General features: G+C 41.4%; 1 pseudogene; it reads right to left on the minus strand.

The window, feature by feature from the left end:
• Positions 1-3,518: 3,518 nt before the first annotated feature.
• LOC101543142 (serine/threonine-protein kinase pim-1-like) lies at positions 3,519-4,509 on the minus strand (annotated as a pseudogene).
• Between the last annotated feature and the right edge of the window lie 1,949 nt (positions 4,510-6,458).

Below are 6,458 nucleotides of genomic sequence, written 5' to 3' on the forward strand. Positions count from 1 at the left end.
TATACCAAAGTTCAGATCACCCAAACTTTAAGAACGTGTTAGTGATATCCTATAGAATGTCTTAATGGCTCCTGCCAAAATAGACCAATCTTCACACTATTTCTTATACAAACACTTTTTTGCAAGCATGTTCAGCAGTTCCTCATAACAGACAATACAAAATATATTCTTATGGTTTGCTTTAGGACAGGGATTGGGGTTTGCGATGGAAACGTTCTGAATTTGGTGGTGGGAAGGTGTAATAGTGGTGGGATTGGTGTTTGAATATTACATGTAAAAAATATGTAAAAAAAATGTGAACTAACTTATAAAATAAAAAATTTTAAAAAACCAGAACAATAGCAAATTTAGCATCATTATTACCCTGTAGTGTGTTTGTACCAAACCTACTTCTATTTTGTATTCCATGAAACTAAAATTTTTAGTAATAATAGCAATCACAAATCATGAAATCTCGTTAATCACCGATTTCTTGGGCGGGCTCAGCAACATCTCATTTTGTCCTTTCCCTGAGATCTTAGAAGTCTATCTCGATTCGGCCCTCCTAAGGATGTTGCACTGGGGGCTCTTCAGGGTCAGGGGAATGAGATCCAGCTTGTTACTGGATTTTGCATATGAATACACCATGGGAAGCTTGCAAGGCTGTCCCATGTGAATAATAGCAATACATCAGTTTATGCTATAGATAACTAAAGGGTTAATATGTGCCTTCTTGACCATAAATGTTTATTTAAATTATCTCTTAAAGGACTTTTAACCTCCTTGGAAAAGTAATTTCCATCAAATGAGTTAAAAAGAAGTTTATTATTACTTGCCTTACTTCTATTTGGGATCTAGTTTTGTAATGAACATACACATAATCCTATAAACACTTTACAAAGATATAGATGTTTATATCATGTGGAAAAGATTAACTAATTTTAAAAATATTTCTTACCTAGTTGGATATGATTATTTTACATGGGAGATGTTATTTGCATCTGGATCAAATATTAGAAGTAAAGTGGAATGAAACTAGACACAAAGGAATAAGCTTGTCATTTAACATTTAGAACTATTTCTACTTTTTTATTTCTTTTTGAAAAAGTTTTTTTAATTGAACCACTATGAGATACACAGTTACAAAGCTTTCATAATCAGGTTTCTGTCATACAAACTTCCAACTCCCATCCCTTCACCAGTGTACATTTCCCACCACCAATGTCCCCAGTTTCCCTCCCACCACCCCTCACCCCCTCCCCAATCCCCACATGCTTCTATGGTATTTCCACTTTTAAAAATAACTGTTTCAAGCCAGTTTTGCTAACTATTATAGCCTAGAATTTTTCTATATCCAATCTGTTTCTCTTTAGAAGTCTTGTCCATATTTAATATGTCTTTGTATCACTAGCTCAACAAAAAGTTTCTTCCCTCCCTTCTCTTGAAAGGCAAGACCCTTACACAGTGGACTATCTCTTTGGGTTTGATCACTCTCTCCCCCTCCGTTTTCCCCTCCAGTCCTCCCTCCCTCCCTTTTTCCCTCCCTCCTTCCCTTCCTTCTTCCCTCCTTCCTTTCTTCCTTCCTCTCTCCCTCACTCCCTCCCTTCCTCAGGGCACAGCTCAGGGGACAATATGGGTTGCTGAGAATCCAACCCAGGTCAGAGTCTTATCTGTGGCACTGTCTCATCTGCCCCTTTGTTCCCCTTTTAAAGTAGGTTTTGGAACCTTCTTTTTATGTGCAAAATGGATATTAACCTGGTGTGTGTTCAAATATTAGAGAACTGGCAAATAATATTTATTAATTGTGTGGTCTGGAAACATAATCCAAATGTCAGATTCAATATATATTACTTCTTTGTAAAATATGAGTATTGCAAACTCAGTTACTGGGTATTTTCAGACATTCATTATGCACATTTGATCAGTTCAATGTGATCTATTTGATATCTTTGAAATATTCTGGACATTTATATTAGGAAGGATAATCAAAGTCATAAAGAGCTTCTATTCATTCAGCAAACAGTTACTGAAGCATTTACTAAATGCTTTGTAATCCATATGAGGTTTTAGGAATATAATTATATATAGTTTAAATATGGTCCTTTATCCTAAGTGATTTCAATTTTAATGGTGAATAATTATTAAGCACATAATTAGTATACATATGTAAAATAAACATACATTTAATAATTTGTGGTGGGTGCCGCCAAACAAGAGTTGGATGCTGTGAAAGGGAACAACTGTGGCCCTAGGGATGGAATTCTGCTTCAGATGAAAAGATCAAAAAAGATCTCTCTCAGTTGGTATTTTTGCTGGCATTTGAAGGATAAGAAAGTCATGAAAGAATGAAAATAAGCACTATAAGAAGTAAGCTGGAAGGCAGGAAAGACTGGGGAATTCATAAAATTGAAAGAAGCTCCAGTGAGATTGAGGTACACAGAGTTATCGTGGCAGTCGTAGTAACTGGAGGAAGAGGAGGAGAAAGAAGAACAAGGAGTTGGGTTTTGAGTGATCAAATCATAATGACCATTGAGGGGGTAAGGGTGTTCCTCTAGTCCAAGTGAAAGCCACTGACCAGTTTCCTAGGACCAGAGAGGTAACTGCATAGATTGAACTCATGCTTTTGTGTGTAGGGGAACCGGGCTCGTCCCTGGCACTGCATCGTTCCCTGAGCACCACCTGCAAGCACAAAGCTCTATGTGGCGTTTGAGCACCTTCAAGTGTGCTTACCTTTTCCCACAAAGGCGTTTCTAGTGCAGAGTAATTATGGTACAATTATTAAAACAGGTTTGCAAACTTGTTACACTTATTTCTTGGTTTTAAAGTATAGGATTTTGATGCTTTTCACGTGGGATGTTCTGAATTCTTTTTGTTTCGTATTTTGCTTTAGGGACTTTTACTAGAGAAGCAAAGTCCTAGTCATTATTAAAGAAAGAAGAAAATTTCTTCAACTTGACACTGGAAGTTTCCTTAGCCACTCTTTCCCATACCAGAAGTCTAAATGTTAAGAATAAAATATGGTAAAAGTAAATTTTTAAGTCAGTGGTCCAAGAATATTTACTTTGAAAATATTTATGTTTTGTCATATTGCTGAATATGTTCTTTCTTTAAGCTCAGTGAGGAGTGTTAGTCTTCAAAGATAGTTTAAAAATATGCACAAGGGTTGGCAAAAGCTACCTTAGCAAAACCATAATTTAACCTATCATGTTTGACCTTAAAAAGCTCTAAATTCTAGGATAAGCTGAAAAATAAGAGAAAAACCTGGAGGTTATTATTGATTTATCAGGTACAAAGCGTCCATTGTATGGTAAAGGATAGATTCGGAATTTTGATAGTGAACTCAATGGAATGCATTACATGGAGATTTTTAATGATGAAAATAGGAAATGTATACATCTCCTCTGGTATGTGTCTAGAAAACCATAATGCCCAAAAGGGGTGTGTGTGTGTGACCCAAACGAAATAGAAAAAAAGGAAAAATAAGAACCCGGCATAGAGGCAGGCTGGGAGTGGGAGCAGGAGGGATTCCAGGGATATTGGTGATGGTAAATGTACTCTGGTGGATAGATGGGTGTTGGGACATTGTGTGACTGAAACCCAATCACGGAAGCTTTGTACCTGTATCTTATGGCGAGTCAATAAAAAAAAATTAAAAATAGAAAATAAGAAATGTATATAATGTAGGACTGGAGCAATAGCACAACGAGTAGGACGTTTGCCTTGCTTGCGGCTGACCCAAGTTCAATTCCTCTGTCCCTCTCCCAGACCCGGAGATACTCTAAGCTACCTAGAGTATCTCGCCCACATGGCAGAGCCTGGCAAGCTACCCCAGGCGTATTGGATATGCCCCAAACAATAACAAGTCTCATAATGGAGACGTTACTGTTGCCCGCTTGAGCAAATCTGAGCAACGGGATGACAGTGATACAGTGTGATACAATGTAATTTTACTTCAATAATAAGTAATAAGTCCCGTTGAAGTCCGTGTAGACCGTGTCCTTGAGCAGCGCCCCCCAAGCCAAAGTCCATGAGCTTGAGCTCGCTGTAGCACAGGTCTTGATGTCACCGTGCAGCACCCCACAGCTGTGGCAGGGCCTCCAGTACCTGCCAGAAGAAGCTGCGGGCCGGCTCCTCCTGCAGCCTGCGGCGCTCCACGACGAAGTCGCACAGGTCCTGCACCAGCTGGGGCCGCTCCTGCACCAGCACGAAGCTGTCGGGCCACTCCAACCAGTTCAGGAGGCGGATGACGCCGGGGAAGCCTGAGCCCACCTTCCTCAGCAGGACCAGCTCCATGGGCACGCGGCTGCCGCTGGGCAGCTCGCCCCAATCGGAAATCCGGTCCTTCTCCACGTGCTTGATGATCACCGGCGAGGGGTGGGCGATGCGGACGCCCAAGGGGACTGAGCCGAAACCGCCGCTGCCCAGGAGCGGGCCCACCTGGTACTGCACCTCCAGCGGCTCCTTGGCGTGCGGGTCGCTGCAGGGCACGGCGCGCAGGTGGGAGAGCAAGTTGGTCTTGGACAGCAGCATCCCCACCGCAGGGCGGGGGGTCCCCGGGTGCAGGGGCTAGCCCGCAGGCTCGGGTGGCGCCAATCTGTGGGCTGGAGTGATAGCACAGCGGTTTGCCTTGCATGCGGCCGACCCAGGTTCAATTCCTCCACCCCTCTGGACCAGCTTCCGAGAGTATCCCGCCCACACGGCAGAGCCTGGCAAGCTACCCGTGGTGTATATCCGATGTGCCGAAAACAGTAACAAGTCTCACAATGCAGACATTACTGGTGCCCCATCGAGCAAATCGATGAGTGATGAAATGACAGTGACAATAAGTAATAAGGATTAACATAATACTTCCTCAAGAAGTAGTACTTTCTGTACGAACTAGAAGCCCAGGGCAAATACAGTAACAAGAGACTACCAATTCCCCATAGAAGTGGGTGATTTTGCTTATCTATAAATTCTCAAATTAACTTGTTAAAAATTAAAGATGTTTTTTGTTTCATTTAGAAGAATAAAAATACAAACATTACCTTTTCTAAAAAAAAAACGAGACAGGTTATGCTAATAAATGAAATGATAAGGTGTGATGACAGAAAATATATATGAACCCCATGTTTTTTCTAAAAATATAAAACATTTGCTCATGTACTATGATGGCATTACTATATAGTTTATATACCAACACCTCCCCCACCCCCCACCCTGAATAGTTCAATTAAACCAGAATCTTTTTCTCCTTTGCCTAGAACGCATCCTGCCTTGCTGTGGAGGATAAGCTTTTGAGTTTCGATTTTGGGGTCGTTGGCGCCCACTTCTCTGGTCTTCAGGATTTTCTCCTCTATAGCACTGTTGTCCAGTTGCCCATCGATTTGCTCGAGTGGGAACCAGTAACATCTCCATTGTGAGACTTCTTGTTACTGTTTTTGACATCGAATATGCCAGGAGTAGCTTGTCAGGCTCTGCCCTACAGGCGGGATACTCTTGGTAGTTTGCCAGGCTCTCTGAGAGGGATGGAGGAATCGAACCCAGGTGGCTGCATGCAAGGCAAATGCCCTATCTGCTGTGCTGTCACTGCAGTCCAGTGAAAATCAGATGGCCAGAAGGCAGCCCTGTGACGCACACGTGGTAAGGATTTTCCAGGAGGACTTTTGCTTGACTGGAGTGGGTGATCTGGGCACTGCTTGGTGGACTCATGCCTTCATCTCGGACAACTGGAATAGAAAGTTAAGTCTCCTTCTGAGAGATTCTCCTTCCTCTTCCTTACAAGGCAGAAGGAAGAGATTCGTCAGACAGAGTTCATGATTGACTGCAATGAACAGGAAGGAGACCAGAGGACCATAAGGTGATTCCCAATTAAGGAGGAATTTCACTCCGGGGACACAAGATAGTTTAAGTTCGTTGGTTAACAGTCGTGTGGTTTATTAGTCTCTGCTCTTGTGCCCTGACTGGAAGCTGGGAAACCTGATCCTGGTTCTGTGTCCTCTCCTTGCATTCCTTCTGAAAGAGGAACCCAAGATAAAACCCTTTTACATTTTCTATTAAAAGGTGGAACTGAGGTGGTGTGTGAGTTGTTTGTCCATTTGCATCTGTGCCTGTTATTGGAGTCATTTTCTAAAATGTTCCTTGGTTAAGTTTCATCTCCTGATACTCTTGCAAATTTTACCGTGTGCTCCAGATGAGATGTCTGGATGAAATTTCAGATGTGAAGTGATTTTATAAATTTTCAGAATGATCCTTAAAAAGTTCCTGGATAATATTACATTTAAAAAATCAATAAAATTATTAACATAACCCTAGTCATAAATGCTATTGCTAGAGATGGTCCTGTGGGTAAATGAGATGGGCTATTAAGTGTGCCTTTAAAGCACACTTGATCATCTTTTGCCACACTAAAATATGGATGAGGGCACAACATAATAAGAATAGTAATGATAGTGTTTATTTTTAAGGTATTAAAAATACCCACTGTGTTTTTATGACAG

This window comes from Sorex araneus, chromosome 5 (genome assembly GCF_027595985.1).
Source record: "Sorex araneus isolate mSorAra2 chromosome 5, mSorAra2.pri, whole genome shotgun sequence".
NCBI classification, from domain to species: Eukaryota; Metazoa; Chordata; class Mammalia; order Eulipotyphla; family Soricidae; genus Sorex; species Sorex araneus.